At 46.7% G+C, this 25,655-nt stretch overlaps 1 long non-coding RNA gene across 3 annotated transcripts; it reads left to right on the top strand.

The window, feature by feature from the left end:
* The first annotated feature begins 5,772 nt into the window (after positions 1-5,772).
* Positions 5,773-9,695, top strand: LOC134359700 (uncharacterized). Of its 3 annotated transcripts, none has more exons than XR_010021179.1 (3): positions 5,773-5,950; positions 8,323-8,444; positions 8,848-9,695. It is a non-coding gene; the product is annotated as an uncharacterized LOC134359700 (long non-coding RNA). The 3 variants fall into 3 exon arrangements; XR_010021178.1 differs by lacking the exon at positions 5,773-5,950 and adding an exon at positions 6,429-6,444; XR_010021177.1 differs by lacking the exon at positions 5,773-5,950 and adding an exon at positions 7,376-7,440.
* The last annotated feature ends 15,960 nt before the right edge of the window (positions 9,696-25,655 follow it).

Raw genomic sequence — 25,655 nt, forward strand, 5'->3', positions numbered from 1 at the left:
GTAAATCCAGTCAAGAAGAAAAGAAAAGCTTACGAACGGTTCAAAGAGCTAGGTAATGTTAGAGATCTAAAAGATAATAAGGCTAGCAGGAAGGAGCTTAAGAATGAAATTAGAGAGCCAGAAGGGGCCATGAGAAGGCCTTGGCGAGCAGGATTAAGGAAAACCCCAAGGCATTCTACAAGTATGTGAAGAGCAAGAGGATAAGACATGAAAGAATAGGACCTATCAAGTGTGACAGTGGGAAACTGTGTATGGAACCAAAGGAAATAGCAGAGGTACTTAATGAATACCTTACTTCAGTATTCACTATGGAAAAGGACCTCGGTGATTGCAGTGATGACTTGCAGCAGACTGAAAAGCTTGAGCATGTAGATATTAAGAAAGAAGATTTGCTGGAGCATTTGGAAAGCATCAAGTTGGATAAGCCGCAGGGATTGGATAAGATGTACCCTAGGCTACTGTGGGAGGCGAGGGAGGAGATTGCTGAGCCTCTGGTGATGATCTTTGCATCATCAATGGGGACAGGGGAGGTTCAGGAGGATTGGAGGGTTGCAGATGTTGTTCCCTTATTCAAGAAAGGGAGTAGAGATAGCCCAGGAAATTATAGACCAGTGAGTCCTACTTCTGTGGTTCGTAAGTTGATGGAGAAGATCCTGAGAGGCAGGATTTATGAAGATTTGGAGAGGTATAATATGATTAAGAATAGTCAGCATGGCTTTGTCAAGGGCAGGTCATGCCTTACGAGCCTGACTGAATTTTTTGAGGATGTGACTAAACACATTGATGAAGGAAGAACAGTAGATGTAGTGTATATGGATTTCAGCAAGGCATTTGATAAGGTACCCCATGCAAGGCCTATTGAGAAAGTAAGGAGGCATGAGATCCAAGAGGACATTGCATTGTGGATCCAGAACTGGCTTGCCCACAGAAGGCAAAGAGTGGTTGTAGACGGGTCATATTCTGCATGGAGGTCGGTGTCCAGTGGTGTGTCTCAGGGATCTGTTTTGGGACCCTTACTCTTTGTGATTTTTATAAATGACCTTGATGAGAAAGTGGAGGGATGGATTAGTAAGTTTGCTGATGACACAAAGGTTGGGAGTGTTGTGGATAGTGTGGAGGGCTGTCAGAGGTTACAGCAGGACATTGATAGGATGAAAAACTTGGCTGAGAAGTGACAGAAGGAGTTCAACCCAGATAAGTGTGAAGTGGTTCATTTTGGTAGGTCAAATATAATGGCAGAATATAGTATTAATGGTAAGACTCTTGGCAGTGTGAAGGATCAGAGGGGTCTTGGGGTCCGAGTCTATAGGACACTCAAAGCAGCTGCACAGGTTGACTCTGTGGTTCAGAAGGTGTTCAGTGTATTGGCCTACATCAAACGTAGAATTGAATTTAGGAGCCGAGAGGTAATGTTGCAGCTATATAGGACCCTGGTCAGACCCCACTTGGAGTACTGTGCTCAGTTCTGGTTGCCTTACTAGAGGAAGGATGTGGAAACCATAGGAAGGGTGCAGAGGAGATTTACAAGGATGTTGCCTGAATTGGGGAGCATGCCTTATGAAAACAGGTTGAGTGAACTCGGCCTTTTCTCCTTGGAGCGACGGAGGATGAGAAGTGACCTGATAGAGGTGTATAAGATGATGAGAGACATTGATCGTGTGGATAGTCAGAGGCGTTATCCCAGGGCTGAAATGGCTGCCACAAGAGGGCACAGGTTTAAGGTGCTTGGGAGTAAGTACAGAGGAGAGGTCATGGGTAAGATTTAATGCAGAGAATGGTGAATGTATGGAATGGGCTACCGGCGACAATGGTGGAGGCGGATACGATAGGGTCTTTTAAGAGACTTTTGGATAGGTACATACAGCTTGTAAAATAGAGGGCTGTGGGTAAACCTAATAATTTCTAAGGTAGGGACATTTTCGGCACAACTTCGTGGGCAGAAGGGCTTGATAAAATACGCAGTTGGCCATTCAGCATTGGGGTTGATTGAATACTCAGTAAATCAGTCAGCATTAGTGTAGATGGAATTGGAGTTTAAACTTTTCCAGGTCAAGGAGCAATTTACAGTGATTTCCGATTCAGATTAATCGATTTTTCTGCCACTTGTGTGAGGTGCTGGCAAGGTCATATTTTGGGGCACTGAAACATCTTTGGTCTTCTCAAGGTCACAACATGAGTGTAAGTCCCTGTTGGACATTGATAATGTAAGATGCCGCAGGCCTGTTTTCCTTGTTTGGTGGCGTGAGAGAGGTGGCACAGGAGCTGCGTTGCCTTTGTTGTCATGAGAGGTAGTCCTCAGGCCGCGGGCTTGCCTGCTGCTGCAATGCAGGAAGTGATGTAGCGTGGTGTTTGTGCTCGGTTGGGGTCTGGCCTTCATCGGTGCTGCCCTCCAGTGTTCAATCAGTGGAATGACAGGCTGAATTGCAGTGATTGTGCACTGCCAGGAATCTGTACAATCGATCTGAAGCACATGTCACTCATTAACTTGGGTTATATATATATATTTTTTGTGTGACTATGTTTTTTTGCTCACTATTTTGAATGTGCCGTGTATGTTTTGCATCTTGAACCTGGAGGAACTCTGTTCCATTCAGCTACATTAATCTATGGTTGAATGACAAATAAACTGGAACTTGAATTTGATCTTGTTATGGAATAGATGTGGTTAAGCTGGAAGGAATGCCAAAAATATTCATGAAGATGTTGCCAGGACTGCAGGGCCTGAGAGGTTGGCCTGGCTGGGCCTTTATTTCTTAGAATGTCGGAGAACAAGGTGTAATGTTTGTAAGTGTTTAATATTATGAAAGGTGTAGACGGGGTGAATTCTGCCATGGACGGTCCCAAGCTTGGCTGAGAAGCAGGGAAGGCTGGGCACGGGGCTAGAAACTCCACTCCTGTGAAAGCCCAGAGCTACAGAAATGACAAATGAAGCTCTGAAATCCTCATCCCTGGGAGAGGAAGAATAGAAGATGTACACCTGGAAAAACGTGAAAGGCTGGCCCAGGACAGAGGACTCTGGTGAGCTGCTCTCGGTGGCCTGTGCCCCAGTAGAGGCAATGGACTTAAGAATAAGATAGGTTGGTAGATGGTAACAGTGTTTTTCCCAGGGTAGGGGAGTCCAAGGTAGATTTAGGGGACAGGTTTAAAAGGGACCTGAGAACTTTTCACACAGAGGGTGATGACTACATGGAACGAGCTGCCAGAAGAAGTGTTTGAGGCAGGCACAATAATATTATTTAAGAAGCGGTTCATGGAGGGGATGGTCTTCGAGTGATATGAGCCAAACTCAGGAAATTGGGACTAGCAGGGTGGGCAACTGGTTGGGCCGAAGGCCTGTTCTGAGAATCAATTGTGATAGACACCAAGGTGCAATGAAGCTCCTTGCTTTGGTGGAAATGAATCTTACAGCATAAACAAACTTCTTGAGCCTCAACATCTCTGAAGATCGTCCCTGGGCCCAACACGTTGATGCAATTACAAAGAAGGCACAACATCAGCTATATTTCATTAGGTGTTTGAGGAGATTAGGTATGTTGCCAAAGACTCTCACAAATTTCTACAGATGCACAGTGGAGAGCGTTCTCACTGGCTGCGTCGCCGTCTGGTATGGCGGGAGGGACCACTGCACAGGATCGGAAAAAGCTGCGGAAAGTTGTAAACTCAGCCAGCTCCACCATGGGTACCAGCCTCCCCAGCATCTACAAAATCTTCGAAAGGCGATGCCTCAAACAGGAGGCATCCATCATTAAGGACCCCCATCACCCAGGACATGGCCTCTTCTCATTCCCACCATCAGGAGCCTGAAGACACACACTCAATGATTCAGGAACAGCTTCTCCCCCTCTGCCATTGGATTTCAAAATGTGCGATGATCCCATGAACATAACCTCACTATTTTGGCTATACATTGCTATACATAAAAATAAAACCTATAAATTCCAGTAAGAAATATATATATATACAGTATATACATATTTCTTACTGCAATTTATAGGTTTCTATTTTTAAATATAGCAATGTACCACTGCTGTAAAACAACCATTTCATGACATACTGTAATAAGCCTGATTCTGATTGCCATTAAGGGCTCTACCGTATCTGCTCCCAGTGCCACCCAGGTAGTGCCTTCCCGCCACCCACCACTCTCTGTGCATTTGGAGAAATTTGCAATGAAAAGGATAAATTGACTTTTAAGTGTCTCTCATGGCCTCTCAAAACAGAGCAAACTGGCCTCTGAAGTAGAAAGAAGAACAGAACCTTAAAAGGAAGAGGGAATGGAAACTTGACGGAGGATGTGAGGAGTCTGCTGCGCAGACATCTGTTAGCGACTTGGTCTATTTTTAACAGCAGTCCCTGACTCTGAAGGAGATCAAGTTTGATGTATTTCCCTGACTTCCATTAGAATAATGAATGACTACATCCACTTGAGTGCGGTGTACACATTTAATAAAAGTCCCTTTGGCTGACGAACAGAATTTGATTTAAAATTCAGGTTAATGTTTTTGCGAAGTTCGATTACTGAACAGAACTGTAATCAGATTGAGAGAGGGAGTTAATTAAAACTTTTTTTTTCTCTCTCAAATTGATCTATTCATCAACGATAGCAGAAAGTTTCACGGCGCCAATTGAACCTTCTCAGATGTACAGTGATTAGACAGAGCTGTGCGTTTCAGTGGCTTCAAATTGTATTTTCCATTACTTGGTTCTCTTTAAAAAGCAAAGTGTTTGTGTGAGCATCCTTCCTTTTATTACAAGGAGGAAGAATTTGGCTCAGATGAAATTATCACTCCACATATCTTTTGAAGAAATAATTTGAGCATTAATGAAAAACACCAGACCTCGCGGTAACAGCTGTAATGTTCTTCAGAGAAGGAATGTATTGGATAGTGCCCAGATATCCCACTTTAAATGCTACACTTCAAAGTAATAACTTATTGCTGGTGCAAAATTCTCTGTAAATAATACAAAAGAAAACAAGCTAGGAATTTATATTTTTCTTTCTTTATTTAGAGATACAGCATGGAACAGGCCCTTCTGCCCTTCGAGCTGTGCACCAGCTCAGCCCTAGTCTAATCACAGGACAAGTTGCGATGACCATTTCACCCACCAGCTCAACCCTAGTCTAATCACAGGACAACTTGAATTGACCATTTAATCTACTAAATGGTGCATTTTGGACTGTGGGGGGGAAACTGGTGCACCCAGGGAAAACCCCCACTTTTGTCACGTGTTTCTCCACTAGGTATCACAAACACAGTACCAACACTGAGCACAATACCAACACTGAGAAAATTGTATTTTCCATTATTTGGTTCTCTTTAAGAAGCAAAGTGTTTGTGTGAGTATCTTTCCTTTTATTACAAGGAGGAAGAATTTGGCTCGGATGAGATTATCACTCCACATATCTTTTGAAGAAATCTTTATCAAGCAACTTCATTACTTGCAAGGGGAAAGGCCACCTCCACTTCAATTAGGGATGGAAGGAGACTTGGCACACACTGTTTACAAAACATTCCTTTTATAAAAGAATGAGATGGGGTTACAACTTCCAGCGAACTCAGTCCTTCTGATGAATTAGTTGTAGTTTGCCATCTGCAGCTGTCTCATCTCTGCTGCTTCCTTACTCTTGCACAATGTTCAGTACATTGGGTGCTTGCTGTCACTCATTCCCTTAGCAAGCACATTTCTTGTAGCTTCATCTAGTGACTTCAGTCACGCACATATATTGCAACATAATAGCTTAGCACTCTGCCTTCCACCGCTGGCGGGAACCCTCTGCTACTGGAGGAGGAGCCTGTGTGGTGGCTCGGAGGGTAGGCCTCCGCACTCGAGTGGTGTCTCTCTCTTTCGATGATGTCGGAGGACTTTACCAAGATTCTGCCTTTATCGATTGGACTATTGCGTTTATGGACGGTGGACTTTTTCAGTCTCATGGTTTTTTATACCCTGAGTATTCACCTGTATTTCCTCATTTTGTTGTATGGGGGAAGAGGCTTGGGGGTTGATGTTCTTATTGCACTTTGTTAGTCTTTTGGTGTGGGGGAGGGGGTTTGGAGGTCAAAGTTCTTGTATATTGTGTGGGTGAAAGGGGGTTTGGGGGGTTAAAGTTCTTGTATTTTGTGTGGGTGGAGGGAGGTTTGGGGTCAGAGTTCTTGTATTTTGTGTGGGTGGAGGGGGTTTGGGGGGTTAAAGTTCTTGTATTCTGTGTGGGGAGAGGGGGTTTGGAGGTCAAAGTTCTTGTATTTTGTGTGGGTGGAGGAGGATTTGGGGGTTAAAGTTCTTGTATTTTGTGTGGGTGGAGGGGAGTTTGGGGGTCAAAGTTATTATATTTTGTATGGGGAGAGGGGTTTGGAGTTTAATAATCATATTGCCATTCGTGTTTTGTGCAGGGGGTAGGTTTCATGTTTCTCTTTGGCTTCCATGTTTCATGGCTATCTGGAGAAGGTGAATCTCAGGGTTGTATACTGCATGCATACTTGGATAATAAATGAACCTTTGAATCTTTGGGATTGTCTATTCCATTTTGCCACATCAAATACAAAGTTCAATCCATATTTCCACACTTCCCACAAGCAAGATTTTACAGAGATTCCTCACAGAGGACACCAGGATTGAACTAGGAACTCCCACATCCCGAGCTTTAATAGCGTCGTGCTAATCGTTATGCTACCACGCCGCCCATAATTTACAGGTAGCTGAAATCAGCTCAGATCTAATTAGTTTGGGATGGGGTGGCTTGCCATTTAGGGAGTGGGCTAGTTTGGAGGAGCAGTTGAACAAGAACCAGTACAGCAACATTGGTTGCTTTGGCAGCAACAGTACAATGAAGTACATGGTAATCAAGAAAAAGAATAGCAGTAAGTATATTATATATTAAATCAGCAGTGCAAAAAATGCAAATAAAAAAGTAGTCAGGTAGTGTTCATGGGTTCAGTGTCCATTCAGAAATCAGATGTCAGAGGAGAAGAAGCTGTTCCTGAATTGTTGAGTGTGTGTCTTCGGGCTCCTGTACCTCCTCCGGTATCACCGATAACAATGAGAACAAGGCATGACCTCAGTGATGGGGGTCCTTAATAATGGAGGCGTCCTCTTAGAGGCATTGCTCCTTGAAGATGTCCTGGATACTACGAAGGCCAGTGCCCATGATGGAGCTGACTGAGTTTACAACTCCCTGCAGCTTATTTCGATCCTGTGCAGGACTGCCTCCCCCACCCATACCAGTCAGTGACGCAGCCAGTCAGAGTGCTCTCCACAGTACATCTGTCGAAATTTGAGAGTGTCTTTGGTGACATATTAAATCTCCTCAAACTCCTACTGAAATATAGCCGTGGTTGTCTGTTCTTTGTAACTGTATTGATATGTTATGTTTCATGTTAGATCCTCACAAGAACTGTTATGGTTTGTAACTTCAAAAGATTAAACTAATTCAAAGGGAGACACGTGAGTCTGAAATTTGAGTCAAACTTTGTGTTTTACGTTAAGCAAGGCGCGCACATATCGTGTGGTAGCATGATAACATATACAATTCACGTAAGAATATATATAACCCATAAAATATTTAAACAAACAAGAATGCTTAATAGAATTTTATATAACCGTTACATAAATATACATAAAAGATTACTCAAATATTACTGAAATATTAAATCCACAACAGCAACAGGCCCTTTAGCCCAAAGTGTTGTGCCGATCCGATTAAATTAGTAATCAAGTGGCCAACTAAACTAACTTCTGCCTACACAATGTCCATTTTACTTCAACTTCACATGGTTTCTTCTACCCCGAGGGTTTTCCCGCCTAAAAAAAAAACAAAAATCCCTGCAGTTTGAACACAGAACATTACGGCACAGTACAGGCCCTTCAGCCCACGATGTTGTGCCAGCCATTTCACCTACTCCAAGATCAATCTCATCCTTCCCTAATACATAGACCTCCATTTTTCTATTGTCCATGTGTCTATCTAACAGAATCTGTCAGATGACTCCTCAACCTTCAGATCACCCCTTGCCCTCTCACCCCCTGCCAGATTAATTTAAACCCTCCTCAACAGCTCGAGCAAAACTGGCCACAAGGATATTGGGCCCTCTTGGTTCAGATGTAACCCATCCCTTTAGTACAGGTCAAACCTTCTCCAGAGAAGATCCCAATGATCCATAAATCTGAACCCTGCCCTCTGCCCCAGTTCCTCTGCCGCACATTCACCTGCCAAATCATCCTATTCTTGCCCCCACTGGCACATGGCACAGGCAGCAAACTAGAGATTACCATCCTGAAGGTCTTGCTTTTCAGCTTTCTAACTAGCTCCTTAAATTCTCTCCTCAGGACCTCATCACCTCTCATGCCTTTGTCATTGGTGCCAATAGGTACAATTCTGGCTGCTCCCCTTCTCCCTTTCGAACACTGTGAACCCTGTCTGAGACGCCCCTGATCGTGGCACCTGGGAGGTAAAGTCACCAGGGCAGTGATTGCCTGTTCTGTGAGAGGTGGGGAGAGGGGGGTAACAATCGTGGAGGCGGGTACAATTGAGAAAGCAGCACGGTACCGTAGCGGTTAGCATAACGCTTTACAGTTCTGGCACTCCGGTTTCAATTCCTACCGCTGTCTCTAAGGAATTTGTATGTTCTCCCCGTGACCGCGTGGGTTTCCTTCCATGGTCCAAAGCCGTACGGGTTAGGGTTAGTGGGTTGTGAGCATGTTATGTTGGCGCAGGAGGCGCGGTGACAGTTGTGGGCTGCCCCCAGCACATCCTCAGGTGGTGATGGACTAAGACGCAAATGAACAGTTCACTGTACGTTTCAATGTACATGTGACAAATAAAGCTCGTCTTTATCTTTATTTAAATGACAGGTCCAAGGAGAGGAGAAACACACACAAAATGCTGGAGGAACTCAGCAGGTCACTCAGCGTCTATGGAGTGGAAAAACGAATGGTCTCGGCACCTCTCTCTTCTTCAATTGCCCATTCTGGCCTCTTCCTCATCGTGGCTATCCGGAGAAGAAGAATTTCAGAGTTGTATACTTTGATAATAAATGAACCTTTGTATCTTTTAAATCCTTTTTTGAAAATAGCTATAGAAAGTTTTTGATTTGCTTTTTAGCCAGTACAGCAAAACATTGTGGGCCGAGTGGCCTGTTGCTGTGCTGTATTCTTCTCTGTTCTATGTACTGCTACCGCAAAGACATGACGTGCTGGTGATATTAAGCCTGATTCTGATTCTGAATCTGTTCGATGTTCTACGAATTACAACAGTCCCTAAAAATGTCCGAGCAAAGTATAGCTTTGAGGAACAATCTGAACACCGAATTCAGGATTTGATTGAATGGAAAATGTGCTTGTGCTCTATATTTTTGTGAAGTGGGAAATTAATAGCAAGAATTGTGACGGGGCAAAGAGGCAAGACCAGGACAAGAGTTAAAAAACGTTTTTGAAAAAAACGTTCAAACTGTCTGATAGATTTTGATCATCACAGTTTTTATTTTCCAACCCAATAGTTGGTACAAGGTATTAGTAGAGACTGCTGAGATCAATATTTCATGGTCCTTCTATGTCTCATCAAACAGAAATTCTCACAAATCACCCTGCTTTTCATTGACCGAGACTGGTTTGGAATAAACTAATTTAAAAATGTGTAAGTTTTCATGGTTTTTGACAAATTGCTATCGAATCTTGGAGTTTTGAACAAATAAAATCCTTAATGTACGTTATAAATCATCTCCTTCTTTCAAAATAAGTTTTACACCTGGAACACTTTTTCCGTGATGCTTCAATGTTTAATTAATTGAGTCTTTACTCAGGAACATAAGGGGCAGGAGAAAGCCAAGTGGCCCATTTTCCAGCCAAGCCTTTCTGCTGGTGGCACTTTCAACGGTATCACTTGATTCGTAACGCTTTACAGGCAGTTTGTGCGTTTTCCCGCTGGTCATGCGTGCTTCTCCCGGTGTTCCGGTTTCCTCACACATTCCAAAGATGTACGGCTTAGGGTTAGTGAACTGTGGGCGTGCTACAATCCTGTGAAAAAGTCTGAGCCACATACAGTATCTACAGCTCGGCTGCCTAAGACTTTCACGCAGGACTGTATTTGTCAACGCGGAGTGGAAAGCGAGTTTGTAAATCTGGCGGGAGCAAAGGATGTTGGGAATGGGGAGGGTGGAGCGCCATGGGAGGGATGTGGGACAGGTGGTAAAGAAGTGCCGGGGCAGGGGCGGGTGGCGCGGGTGCAGACTCACCCAGTCCTGAGACTCCAGGCAAGATCATTTGATTCCAAACAATTGATTTATTGATCATTACAGAATGTCTCTCTGGTGCTTCCCACTCCCTCCCCTCTCCCTTCCCCTTGAGGCTCGAGTCAGAGTTTTCCTTCTCCTAGATGAGCTGCCAACCACAGCTGACGAGCCCCGTCTGCCTGAAGCGACCAGTTTTAAGGCATCAGTGACCCATTTTTGCCCCTTCTCCTGTCAGGAGAAACAGTTCCACCAGGCTTAGTAAGAAGGCATACGGTGCATTGGCCTTCATCAGTCGTGGGATTGAGTTTAGGAGCCGGGAGGTAATGTTGCGGCTATATAGAACCCGGCTCAGAAGGATATGGAAATTGCCCAATGTGTCACTGGCACCAGCCTACCTGCCATCAAGGGCAAATATACAAAAGGTGCCGGAAAAGGGCCAGGAACATCGTGAAGGATCCCACCCACCCTGCTCATGTACTGTCTGTCCCTCTCCCATCAGGGAGGAGGCTACATTCCATCCACACCAGGACCACCAGACTCAAAAACAGTCACTTTCCCCAAGCAGTAAGGCTGATCAACACCTCCACCCACTAACCGCCCCCCTCCACACCCCCAACCACCACTGCTTTATCATTTCCTGGTGCCAGAAGCATGGTGGCACTTGCAGGACATGGCCGATGAGGTAAATGATGCATTTCACGGTATGGTTAAATCTAATCCTTTCTCCGGTCTCTGGTTGGAATGAACTCAGTGGCTGAGTCCCCAGGATGGAGAATTCCAAACTTTTACCAGCCTCCCTGTGAAGAACTTCCTCCTGTCCTGGGCCCTAAATTCTGAGACTGTAATGCTGGTCATGGACGGCTCGCCTGGACAATCATCCTCCCTGCATCTGTGCACATCGTTGATATGTCCAAGGACACCGAGGTTACCTTGGGGGAGCGTGAGGAAGGTTACCCGAGGATTCCGAAGGAAATAAATCAAAGTCCAAAGTAAATTTATTATTAAAGAACACATATGTCACCATGTACGACCCTGAGATTTGTTTTCTTGTGGGCATTCACAGTAAATACAAAAAAGCACAATAAAATCAATGAAAAACTGCGCACAACAGAGACAGACGAGCAACTGGTGTGCAAAATACGCCAAATTGTGCAAATACAACAGAACTGAAATTATAATAATAAATATTGATAACCTGAGATAAAGAGTCCTTGAAAGTGAGTCTGTATGTTGTTGGAAAAGTTTGTAGATTTATTTATTTGGAGATACAGTGCAGAATCTGCCCTTTGAGCACACCGCACAGCCCCCCACCCCCCGACAACCCTGATTTAACCATAGCCTAATCGCAGGACAGTTTATAATGTCGTTAACCTACTCTGCGCTGTGGTGGTGCCAGGGAAAACCCATGCATTCCAAGGCGTACAGAGACTCCTCACGGGGAAGGAGGGAGAGGGGAGGGAGTGGGAAACATCAGAGAGACATCCTGTAATGATCAATAAACCAGTTGTTTGGAATCAAATGACATTGCCTGGCGAGTCAGGGCTGGGTGAGTCCCATCACCCCGACACTCCTTCTCTGCCACCTGTCCCACACCCCTCGCACGGCACTCCACCCTCGCCATTCCCAACATCCTTTGCTCCCGCCAGATTTACAAACCCGCTTTCCGCTCCACATTGCAGTACTGTGCAGAAGTGTGAGGCACCCTAAGGCTTCTGCATCATACTGTAGCAGCTCAAAAGCCTCTGGGATGAGCGAAGGAACTGGGGCATCTGGGAGATCAAAGAGATGGGGTGGGGATTGAACCGCATTTCTGGAGCTGAGATGAAACAGTTCTATTAACTAACTGCTCCACGGCATGTTCCCTATCAGCTTTAGGGTGTTGTTGTCTTTGAAACTCTAAGCTGCCTCTCTAAGGGCATGAGCGAGCGCCTGATCAAAGCCTGAACAATCTCCAGAATGAAAGCATTTGCTCGTCGTTGCGACTTAATGGAAGCTACGGCAGCAGAGTCTCTCCCTGTAGAGCTCGGCACCACATGTTTCCGTGCAGTGCTGTGGGGCTCCTGGAGTGGGCCTACCGGCAAACTTATGGGGAGGATGCTACAAGAGCTTAAAGTCCAAGTTTAATTGTCATTCAACCATTCACATAAATACGGGCAAACGAGACAGCGTTCCCCAGGACCAAGATGCCAAGGTGCGAATTCAGTACCGACAGCCGCACACAGCACACATCACGTGTAACTACAAAGGCAGAAAAACAAACAGCCACACAAAAAAGTTTACAGTCCTGTGCCGAAGTCCTAGGCACATATATATAGCCAGGGTGCCTAAGATGTTTGCACAGTACTGTAATAATTTTATGTATTGCACTGTACTGCTGCCACAAAAAAAAACACAAATTTCATGCCATATGTGAGTGATGATAGAGCTGATTCTGATCTGGGTCTCTATTGTGGACTGAGAGTGGGAAGGGGACAGGGAGAGGGGAATCATGGTTGGGAAAAGGGGAAGGGAGAGGGGAGGGAGTGGGAAGCACCAGAGAGACATTCTGTAATGATCAATAAACCAATTGTTTGCCTGGTGCCTCAGGGCTGGGTGAGTCTGCACCCGCGCTACCCCACCCCGGCACTCCTTCTCTGCCACCTGCCCCACACCCCTCTCGTGGCGCTCTACCCTCGCCATTCCCAACATCCTTTGCTCCCTGCCAGACTTACAAACTCGCTCTCCGCTCCACGTTGACAAATACAGTACTGTGCAAAAGTCTTAGGCACCCTAGCTATATACAGTATATGTGTCTAATTTTTTGCACAGTTCTGTGTATAAAAATAATATTAACCCAGGTCCTTGAGTGTCACAGCTTGGAGACTGATGGTGCATGGATATTGTCCTGGAGCCACATCTCTGCAGGAATAAGCATGCAGCAGTCCCACATCTCCTGCCGGTACAGCCGCAGATGAACACAATCTAGTTTTTCTTTCACCGACTGAAAGGACTGAAGATCGCTGATGTAAAGTCTGACTTAGCCAGAAACTGGAAAACAAAATACTGCAGCTGCTGGGAATCTAAAATGAAAGCAAAGACCGCCAACGTTAATCAGCAAGTCAGATAGTATCTTCGGAGAGAGAAACACCGTAAATCTCTGAACAATGGGAAAGGTCTTGACGGAGTGGGTATGGAGAGGATATTTGCTCTTATGGGACGAATCGAGAACAATAACTCATGTTTAAAAATGAAACTCACCCACTGAAATAATTATTTTCTCTTCTGCTCTGATCCTTCAGAAAAGTCAATAACCAGGTGTGCATGGGGTGTCCAGGGAGGGGTCGGACCTCTGGTGAGGGGGCTTGTCATGTCCATTCTGGGACAGTTCACTCACCTTTAGTCCCTACCGGACACTCAGCTCTCACCCGCGGCTGCAGGTAGCTGTTTGCATGTGACAGCGGCCACACCCCGGTACACCGCTTCAACAGGCGGGCTAAACCAGGTGAGGACTGATAGGGGGCCTCGTACCCCACTGAGAGAGAGACATGGCTGTCCCAGCATGCAAAGAGATTTACCAGGATGCTGCCTGGTTTAGAGAGTATGCATTATGATCAGAGATTAAGGGAGCTAGGGCTTTACTCTTTGGAGAGAAGGAGGATGAGAGGAGACATGATAGAGGTGTACAAGATAATAAGAGGAATAGATAGAGTGGATAGCCAGCGCCTCTTCCCCAGGGCACCACTGCTCAATACAAGAGGACATGGCTTTAAGGTAAGGGGTGGGAAGTTCAAGGGGGATATTAGAGGAAGGTTTTTTACTCAGAGAGTGGTTGGTGCGTGGAATGCACTGCCTGAGTCAGTGGTGGAGGCAGATACACTAGTGAAGTTTAAGAGACTACTAGACAGGTATATGGAGGAATTTAAGGTGGGGGTTTATATGGGAGGCAGGGTTTGAGGGTCGGCACAACATTGTGGGCCGAAGGGCCTGTACTGTGCTGTACTATTCTATGTTCTATGTTCAAAGTCGGCTCCGGCAGACTGGGTGGTGAGATCTACAGTGAGATCCAACGGTCAGGAAGGCAGTTCTGCAACGCTCCGTCGAGAAAGAAGGGCACGGCAAGACACAGGTGACATCATGGTCACTCACTTCCTTCCTTTTCTCATTCCCTCCTCTCCCCCACACCCTTCCGGTCCACTGAGCCACACCACCCAGCAACCCCAGCCTGATCACAAGACAATTTACAATGACCTATCAACCTGTTAACCAGGATGCCTTTGGACTGTGGGACGAAACCAGAGCATCCGGAGGAAATCCATGCACATAGGGGAAGGACGTACAAGTTTTCTTACAGAGGAAGCCAGAATTCAACTCTGAACTCCAACACGTTGAGCTGTAATATGGTCGCGCTATTCAAAGTGCCTGGGTTAAACTCCATCTGCCATTTCTCCAGCCAAGTCTACAACTGATCTCTATCCCACTTGTCTTCTACACTATCCACAACACCACCAATCTTCATATTGTCTACAAATTTACTAATCCACCCAGCTATGTTTTCATCGGACACTTCTACATACCACAAAGAGCAGAGGTCCCAGTATAGAAACCTGCAGAACACCGCTAGTCACAGACCTCCAGCCATAATAAAGTCCATCAACTTGACCCCTCTGTTGGTTTAATGGTTACGTGACACAGACCCCTCTGACACTGTGAGGCAATCCTAATACTTTCCCACTTGTCCAAGGATGCAAGGTGATAGAAGGCATAGATTGCGCAGGTCAGCAGAGACGCTCCCAGGGCAGAAATGGTTAACATGAGGGGGCATAATTTTTAAGATGTCTGGAGGGAAGTATTGAGGTTCGAGGTTGTGCTGGGACAGAGGTAGGTTTTTTTTTACACAGAGAAAGATGAGTGTGTGAAATACCCCATCAGGGGGGAGTGAGTGGCAGATACCTCAGGGGCACATATGTGAGAAGAATTCGATCGATCCACATCTACATGAAACACTGTCGCCCAGTCCATCACGGGTAAAGCTCTCCCCACCATTGAGCACATCAACACCTGAATTCCATCCAGGCTTGACAGGAAGCTCAGAGACCTCGGCCTTGACCCTGCCTTGTGCAGCTGGATCCTGGACTTCCTGTCAGATCGCCGACAGGTGGTAAGAGTGGGCTCCCTCACCTCCAACCCTCTGACTCTCAATACAGGAGCCCCTCAGGGCTGTGTACTACGTCTCCTCCTTTACTCCCTGTATACTCCCTGTCACCACCCACAGCTCTAATCTGTTAATTAAATTTGCCGATGACTCTAAATTGATTGGCCTAATCTCAAACAATAACGAGGTGGCCTACAGAGAAGAAGTCACCTCTCTGACACAGTGGTGTCAAGAAAACAACCTCTCCCTCAATGTCACAAAAACAAAGGAGTTGGTTGTGGATTACAGGAGGAATGGAGACGGGCTAACCCCTATTGACATCAATGGATCTGGGGTTGAGAGGATGAACAGCTTCAAGTTCCTCAGCATACACATAACCAAGAATCTCACGTTGTCTGTACACACCAGCTGTGCGGTGAAAAAGGCACAACAGCGCCTCTTTCACCTCAGACGGTTGAGGAAATTTGGTATGGGCCCCCCCAAATCCTAAAGACTTTCTACAGGGGCACAATTGAGAGCATCCTGATTGGCTGCATCATTGCCTGGTATGGGAACTGTACCTCCCTTAATCGCAGGACTCTGCAGAGAGTGGTGAGGACAGCCCAGCACATTAGTAGTTGTGAACTTCTGTGACGAAGGCCCGTCACTAACCACAGACGGCAAATGGTGCACTCGGTAAAACACTCATCCCCAGCAGTAATAGTGACTGGGTCTGAACCAGAGTTGCTGCATGGATCTGTCTCATATGGAGGCAGCAGCAACCTGCACAGGTGTGCTGATGGTGAAGGATACATCTTTCATTGGATAATTGAGTTAATTCGCTTTTGGTTGGTCTCCGGGGGCGGGGGGGTGGTGGTGCTTAGCAGTTATAAGCCTCGAGTTACAAGGCTTTGTAGTTAGTTTTCTTTTGTGTTTAGTCTGAGGGTGGCTATATATATATATTGTTTTTTTTCCAGTTTTCGTCTTGTTTTGAGGTAAATAAAAGCACCTCAATCTAGTTTTGTGACTCGAGCCATCTGGTTATTTTTCTTAAACAATTGACCCACAGTTTTTTGTGACAACTTCCCATGATTCAGGGCATTTACAAGGACAGGTGTGTAAGAAGGGCCCGTAGGATCGTTGGGGACCTGAGTCAATACATTACATTATTGTACAGCAATGCATTAATTACTATGTCACCAAAGGGAGCATCAGCAGGCCCTGCAAAAAGTGGCTCCCAAGCTGTGGTTGTCAGCGTGGACTCTTCACGGAGCCAGAGGATGTCCCTTTCAGGGGTGAGTAACAGAACCAGCGGTATGTTGTATCACTTACAGCATAGGTGCCCTTCCACGATACCAATGGTGGTTAAAGCACTGGAGAGAAGCAACGATCGCAGAGGTACTTCAGTACCTGCTATAAAGAGCTACATTCTCTCAGCCTATCCCATCACCCTCAAGCACAGTCCAAAGAAAGCTCTGGGGTGTTGGCCCTGACCCACAGGTTTTTGTGACATAATGTGTATAACGCCCACTTGATTGCCAGACACTCCTTCTCGATTGTGGAGTACCGGGTTTCACGGGGCAGAAGTTTCCTGCTGAGATACAACACAGGATGTTCCTCACCTGGCTCTCCCTGAGCCAGTACTGCCCCGATGCCTACACCTGAGCCATCCACCTGCACCGGGAAGCGGTGTTCAAAGTCAGGGCTCTGCAACACAGGGGAAGAGCATAATTTCTCATTCAGGCCCTAGAAAGCACTTTCACACTCCTCACTCCATTCCACAGGATTACGGGCCAACTTGCAGGTGAGGTTGGTCAATGGGGCTGCCAGGGTTAAGAAGTGAGGGATGAACCATCAGTACCAGCCCACTAGGCCAAGAAAAGACCGGACCTGGGTCTTGGCATGGGGCCTGGGGCTGTTCAGGATGGCATCAACTTTATCCACCCGAGGCCGGATTTCTCCTCTCCCCAACTGATACCCCAGGCACCGGGTTTCCTGCCTGGCCCACTCACATTTCTGCAGGTTGAGTGTAAGTCCTGCAGGATTGATTGCACCGAGGACTTGACGAAGGTGCTCCAGATGTTCCTCCCAGGTCAGGCTAAAGATGACCACATCATCCAAATAGGCGGCGCCGCAGTCCTCACAACCTTGCAGCACTCCGTCCATAAGCCTCTGGAATGTGGCTGGGGCACCATGTAAGCCAAAGGGCTTCACTGTGAACTGAAAGAGGCCTAGAGGGGTCCTGAATGCAGTGAGGGGCCAGGACTGGCTCTCCAGGGGGACCTGCCAATACCCCTTGCAGAGGTCCAAGGTGGTGATGTAGTTGGCTCTCCCAATCCTCTCCAGCAGGTCCTCAATCCGGGGCATCGGGTAGGCATCGAAAAATGAGATGGTATTCAGTTTCCTAAAGTCAATGCAAATGCGAAGAGTTCCATCTTTCTTCGGCACAATGACAATAGGGCTACTCCACTCACTTTCAGACGGTTCGATGACCCCCAGCTCCAACATCAAGCGGACCTCCTCCTTCAACGCCTTCAGCAGACGTTCTGGTACTCGGTAGCCTGCCTGCCGTACTGGACTCTGACCTGGTTTGACTCGGATGGCATGCTGCAACACACCTGTATGGCCTGGTTTCCGTGTGAACAACTGAGGGAAGGTGTCGAATATGACTTGCAATTCAACTGGCTTCTTACCATCCAGGTGAGAGAGATCCACCTTGGCAGGCTGTTTCCAGGCCTCCACTACACCTTCAGAGTCATCTTCCTTAATTACCCGGCGTGCCAGTAGTGAGGTGATGGAAGGAAGGCTGCTTCTTTCCTCCCAGGCTTTCAAGATGTTCACATGGTAAGTTTGCTTTTGTTTCCCCTTCTCTGGATGCAGGATCTCATATGTTGTAGGCCCCATCCTCCTTATAACCTCAAAAGGTCCCTGCCACTTGGCCAGCAGCTTGCTGGATAAGGAAGGCAGGAGCAACAAGACCTTTTGACCTGGTTTGAACTCACGTTGGCGTGCTTGCTGGTCATACCACCACTTCTGAGTCTTCTGGGCCTCCAGATTTTTACTCCCCATGTACAGTATGTGAAGGATGTAAGAAATAAAGTCAATTCAATAGATGAAACGCTGTTGCCCAGTCCGTCATGGGTAAAACTCTCCCCACCACTGAGCACATCTACATGAAACACTGCGATATGAGTTAGCAGCACCTTTCCTCATTCCCTGTCATGCATTGTTGAACTTGAACATACGGTTGCCAACTGTCCTGTATTTTCAGGACATCCCGTATATTGGGCTAAATTGGTTTGTTCCGTATTTCCCTCGCTAAGGTTGGGCATTCCTATGAAACCGTTCGTGCCGAAATGGCGTGAAGCAAAGAAGCAATTACCATTAATTTATATGGGAAAAAATTTTCAGCGTTCCCAGACCCAAAAAATAACCTACCAAATCATATCAAATAACACATAAAACCGAAAATAAATAACACCGACATCGAGTAAAAGCAGGAATGATACGATAAATACACAGCCTATATAAGTAGAAACAATATATGTACAGTGTAGTCGGGGAGAGGAAGGCAAAACCGATTTGTGGAAAAAATCGGCACGTACGCGCATGCGCACACAGGTGCCCGCGCAAGGCTTCATGGTCATGGTAGTTTTTCTCGGAGTAAAGTGTCCCAGGATTTGACTGCTACTTTTGTCCCTTATTTGGGAGTGAGAAAGTTGGCAACCCTAACTGTAAAAGACATGTTGAGGTGAGTTTAACCCTACTTGAACAGCCCCCCCGCCTCCCCGGGTCGGCTGGTCCGCAAGAATATTGTCAATATTAAACCAGTCCGCGGTGCAAAAATGGTTGGGACCCCTGGCCTAGGCCATGCTCTCTTCTCGCTGCTGCCATCAGGAAGGAGGTACAGGAGCCTCAGGACCCACACCACCAGGTTCAGGAACAGTTATTACCCCTCAACCATCAGGCTCTTGACCCAGAGAGGATAACTTCACTCAACTTCAATTGCCCCATCATTGAAATGTTTCCACAGCCACTTTCCAGAACTCTTCAACTCATGTTCTCGACATTTAATCACAAACAAGAGGAAATCTGCAGATGTTGGATACCTAAGCAACACACACAAAATGCTGGAGGAACTCAGCAGGCCAGGCAGAAGCTCTATGGAGAAGAGTACAGTCGATGTTTCGGCCCGCTGATTTCCTCCAGCACTTTGTGTGTGTCTCAACACTTAATGCTTATTTATTTGTTATTATCGTTTCTTAGTTTTACTATTTGCACAGTTTGTTGTCTTCTGCACTCTGGCTGTGATGCCCGTTGATGTGTCTTTCATTGATTCTGTTATCCTCTGGATTTATTGAGGATGCTGACAAGAAAATGAAACTGGGGGTTGTGTAAGGTGACATTTACTGTATGCACTTTGATAATAAATTGGCTTTGAACTTTGAACTTTCGAGTAGTTAAAAGGTCAGCACAACGTAGTGGACCGAAGGGCCTGTATCGTGAAGACCTGGTCTATATTCTACGTTCTAACACAATGCAAGTTAATGAAAGTTAAGAGCAGTTCATGTTGGAATCTTTGATTACAGGAGTTAAAGATTCATTACCAATGGTGCAGGTATCAGGATATCTGATTTTCTGTGGTGGTGAATAAATCCACCAAGTTGGGGGGATGAATAAGTAACTGTGCTGTGTGAGGAATAATAATTGGGTCCCGATGTGCTTATATGCTCACAGTGACAGGAGTTATCAATATTCATAACTCTCAGCGCACACACTAACTGAAAGTGACGATGAGTGGCTCTCTTGAACTACTTATGAAGGTGCTCAGTGTTTCTGACCATAATAATTGAAGGCGATAAAACTTGGGAATAGAATGAGGCCATTCAGCCCATTGAGCCTATTCCACTATTTCATCATGTCTGATCCATTTCCCTCTCAACTCTGTTCTCCTGGTTTCTTCCCGTAACTTTTGACGCCCTGACTAATCAAGAACACGTCACCATCCGCTTTAAATGTACCCAATGAATGGGCCTCCACAGCTGTCTATGGTAACTAATTGCACAGATTTGCCACTCCCTCGTTAAAGAAATTCCTCCTAAATAGATGTCCCTCTATTCTGAGGCTATGTCCTCTGGTCCTGGACTGTAGTAGAAGTTCCCAGCCAAGGGTCCACAGACCCCTTGGTTAATGGTAGAGGTCCATAGCCATAAAAAATGCACTATAAGGAACATCTCCACGTCCACTCTATCTAGAGTTTCAATATTCAATATGTTTCAAGTACAGCAAGAACAGGCTCAGAGCCATCAAACGCTCCTCGAACATTAACCCTTTCATTCCTGGAATCATTCTCGTGACCCTCCTCTGGACTGTCTCCAGAGGGCTACGGGCCTAACACAGGCAGATGAGACTAGCTCACTGGGCAAACACAGTCTGCACGGAAGAGTTGGGCTGAATGGCCTGTTTCCCTACTGTATGACTCTGTCACTAAGGCTGGGCTAGGTGGGTGAGCCGAGGGCACTTCTGTGGGATACTCCACTGAATCTTTATAAGGCACTGGTGAGGCCTCACTTGGAGTATTGTGAGCAGTTTTGGGCCCCTTATCTAAGAAAGGATGTGCTGACATTGGAGAAGGAGATCAAAGGAGATTCATGACAATGATTCTGGGATCGAAAGGCTTGTCATATGAGGAACGTTTGATGGCTTTGGGCCTGTGCTCACTGGAATTCAGAACGAGGGGGATCTCATTGAAACCTATCAAATATTGAAAGGCCTCGAAAGAGTAGATGTCAAGAGGATGTTTCCTATGTCGGGGGGGATTCCATGACCAGGGGGCACAACCTTAGAAGACGGACGTCTGCTTAGAATGGCGATGAGGAGGAATTTCTGCAGCCAGAGAGTGGTGAAACTGTGGAATTTGTTGCTGGGGTAGCTGCGAAGGCCAAGTCATTTAAGGCAGAGGTTGATAGATCATTGATTGGTTAGGGAATGAAGGGATATGGGGAGAAGGCAGGAGATTGGGGCTGAGAGGGAAATGGATCAGCCATGATGAAATGATGAAGCAGACTCGATGGGCCAAATGGCCTAATTCTGCTCCTATGTCTTATGGGAAAGAAAAACAGGTGTGTGGAAGAGGTCAGTGTTTAAAAACCTAAAGGTGTGAACATCGATTTCTCTAACTTTTGGTTATTTCTTGAACTTTTGGTAATTTCCACTCCTGCCCCTCCTGGACCACAATCTTTCTTTGATTCCAAACAGCAGCTCCAGCACTTGTCTGGTCAAGAGAGGTTACATTACTGTTGTCCATGTGAGCTAAGGATATGCAGATCATAATGTCCAGAGTGAGACATTGTTGCTGGCAACACACACAGAATGTGCCAGAGCTCAGCAGGCCAGGCAGCATCTACGGGAATAAACCCATGGACAACGTTTCAGGCCGAGGCCCTTCTTCAGGACTGGAAAGGAAGCGGGAAGAAGCCAGAATAAGAAGGTGAGGAGTAGGGGAAGGAAGACCAGCTGGCAGGTGACAGGTGAGGGGGGGATATAGGTAGATGGGGAAGGGGGTGGATGAAGGAAGAAACTGGGAGATGATAGGTGGGATAGGCAAAGGGCTGGAGAAGAAGGAATCTGACAGGAGAGAAGAGTGGACCATGGGAGAAAGGGAAGGAGGAGGGGCACCAGAGGGAGGTGATGAGCAGGTGAAGAGAAGAGAAGGGGTGAGAGGAGGACCAGAATGAAGAATGGAAAAAGAAAGATGGGGAGAGTGGGGTGAGAAACTACTGTAAGTTTGAGAAATCGATGTTCATGTTTGGCAGCTACCCAGACGGGCTATGAGATGTTGCTGCTCCAACAGGTGTGTGGCCTCACTGTGGCAGTAGCGGAGGTTATTCACGTCAGAATAGGCATGGCCTCAGACACCAAGCCCTTCGAAAGATTAGCTTTATCTGTCACACGTACGTCAAAACATACGGTGAAATGCACCGTTCGCGTCAACGACCAAAGCAGCCCGAGGATGTGGTGGGGGCAGCCACGCTTCCAGTGCCAACAACTCACTAGCCCTAAGCAACAGACACAAAGTGCTGGAGGAACTCAGCAGGTCAGGCAGCGTCTGTGGAAGTGACTTTTTGGGCCAAGAAGCTCCTTTAGGACTGAGAAGAAAGGGGAAGATGCCAGAATAAAAAAGGTGGGGGGAGGGGAGGGGAGGGGAGGGAGGCTAGCTGGAAGGTGAAGCCAGGTGGGCGGGAAAGGTCAAGGGCCGGCGAGGAAGGAATCCGACAGGAGATGAGAGTGGACCATAGGAGAAGGGGAAGGGGGAGGGGGAAGACCCACGAGGAAGTGATAGGCAGGTGAGTAGTGACAGGTCAGAGTGGGGAATGGAGGCATGGGGGGGCAGGTGGGGGGAATTATTTGTTCACAGGAAGGAGAAATTGATACTCATGCCACCAGGTGGATGGGAAAGGTAACTTACCTTAACCCTAACCCTAGTTTTTGGACTGTGGGAGGAACCTTGTGGTCATGGGGTGAACATACAAACTCCTCACCGACAGCAGAGGGATTGAACCCCGATCAGGCCACTGTAAAGGGACATACTAACTACAATGTTACCATCCCGCCCCTCTATTCCTTCTCTCTGTGGTGACTATCCAGCCCTGCTCGACTATTGGAGACATCGTTCAATTCCTTTCTCTGAACACTGTAATTAAGGTTCCTTGGCAGGTTCTGACAGCAGCTGTCGCTTGGGCTCAACAGGGGATGAGATAACTGGATAATGAGATTGTTAGCATGGATGAGCCCAGGTACTGTGGCTGTGTGGCCAGTTAGCACAGACTAGACTGGTGATTCTGACAGACACCGTCAGTCTGACAAGATTCAAGATTGTGTAATGTCATTCCCAATACACAAGTGTAAAGGAGAATGAAATAATTGTTACTCCGGATCTGATGGAGCACAAAAAAAACACAATGACATAAAGAACACAATAATAATAAAAAAGCAGAATAACTATAAATACATAAGATAGGTTACATAAACAGATCGATTGTATGTCTATAAAGTGATGCTCGGCACAGGAGTGTCTGTACATAAGGTGACTCTACAGGAAATGATGAAGTAGTGGTGGTTGTGGGTGGGAGGGGTGGGTTAGTGGTTGGAGGTGTTGATCACCCTTACTGTTTGGGGAAAGGAACTGTTTTTGAGTCTGGTGGTCCTGGTGTGGATGGAATGTAGCCTCCTCCCTGATGGGAGTGGGTTAAACAGTCTGTGAGCAGGGTGGGTGGGATCCTTCATGATGTCACTGGTCCTTTTCCGGCTCCATTCTCTACCTATGTCCGTGACGGTGGGTAGGCTGGTGCTGGTGGTCGTTGACGACCCGTTGTAGAGCTGTCCTGTCCGTCGCTGCGCAGTTTCCGTACGGCGCAGTGACGCAGCTTGTCAGGATGCTCTCTCCTGAGCATCTGGAGAATGATGTGAGTATAGATGTGCAAAGTCCAGCTCTCTCCAGCCTCCTCAGAGCATAGGGGCGTTTCCTGATTGGGCAGGATGTGTGGCGGGACCATGGGAGGCTGCACAGGATGAGCACTGCTAGGAGCATGAAACTGCACGCGGTTCCCACTGCTGGCCCACCCACGTAAAGACAGGGTGTGAGTGGAGCGAGTTCTCCTGAAGTCAATAACCATCTCCTTTGTCATTGAGGGTGTTACTGGCCCTTTGCTGACAGATTTCTGTATAGGGTGGGCAAAGCCAGCATTGCAATGAGAAGCACGTTTAATTCTGAAATGACCTGCTGACTCCCTCTGGCATTCTGTGTGAATGGCTCCAATCCCATGCTTTGAGATCTAGGCATCAGAGCCCAGGGGCAGCACTTATTGTCTGTCCCTTGTTGCCCCAGGAACCTAGACCATTTAGCTCACAATGTTGTGCTGACCCTTTAACCTACTCGAAAATCAATCAACCCTTCCCTCCCAAACAGCCTTCCATTCTTCTATCATCCGTGTGCCAGAGTCCCTTAAACGTCTCTGATGTACCTGCCTCTACCACCACCCCTGGCAGAGCCTACCACACCCACCACTCTCAGTTAAAGAATCTACCTCTGACATTTCCCCTATACTTCTCTCTAATCACCTTAAAATTATGCTCCCTCGCTCTTTTGTTTGATATGTACCTTGTTGTGTGGCGTGGGCAATCACGGTCTTTCCGTGGCTATGATCGCTCTTGGCAATTTTTTCTACAGAAGTAGTTTGCCATTGCCTTCTTCTGGGCAGTGTCTTTACAAGACAGGTGACCCCAGCCATTATCAATACTCTTCAGAGATTGTCTGCCTGGTGTCAGTGGTCACATAACCAGGACCCCTCATTTTAGCCATTTCTGCCCTGGGAAAAAGTCTCTGGCTGTCCACCCTATCTATGCCTCTTATCATTTTATACACCTCTATCAAATCATCTCTCAATCTCCTTCGCTTCAAAAAGTAAAGCCTAGCTCACTCAACCTATCCTCACAAGATGTACTCTCTAATCCAGGCAGCATCCTGGTGGGTCTCCTCTGCATCCTCTAGAGCTTCCACATCCTTCCTACAATGCGGGCACCAGGAAGGGCTACCCCAGTTCAAGTCTGAAAGACTACAGAGGAAAGTTACAAGGATGTTGCCAAGACGTGAGGACCTAAGGTAGAGGGAAAGCTTGAATAGGTTAGGACTTTATTCTCCGGAGCTTCGCAAAATGAGGGGAGATGTGATCAGGTTACCAAAATTTTGAGGGGTATAGATAAGGTAAACGCAAGCAATGGGTGATGGGGTGGAGATACGTCTCTACTGAAGGAGGCGTAAGGCACTCCTTCCCTCTGCTAGCCTGCAGGTCACCCTTGGTGTAGCACCTGCTTAGCCCCTCCACCGCCCCGATCAGGGTAACATGAAGCCATGGGCGCAGGTGGAGCATATCACAAGTCCTGACGATATAACCACTGACACCAGATAGACAAAGAGTATTGATAATGGCTGGGGTCACCCATCTTGTAAAGATGCTGCCCAGAAAAAGGCATAGGCAAACCTGCTAGGAACAATCTACACAACCATGATTGCCCATGGCATATGTCAAGGCGCATAATGAGTGAATGAAATGCAAGTGGGCTTTTCCCACTGAAGTTGGGTAGACTGGAACCTGAGGTCAGGGGTTAAAGGTGAACCTAAGGGAGAAGCTCTTCATTCGGAGGCTGGTGAGATTTTGGAACGAGCTGCCAGTGTAAGTGATGGATGCAGAGTCAATTTCAACATTTAAGAGAAGTTTGGATAGGTACATGGATGGGAGGGGTACGGAGAGCTATGGTCCAGG

Source organism: Mobula hypostoma, chromosome 21 (assembly GCF_963921235.1).
Source record: "Mobula hypostoma chromosome 21, sMobHyp1.1, whole genome shotgun sequence".
Taxonomy (NCBI): domain Eukaryota; kingdom Metazoa; phylum Chordata; class Chondrichthyes; order Myliobatiformes; family Myliobatidae; genus Mobula; species Mobula hypostoma.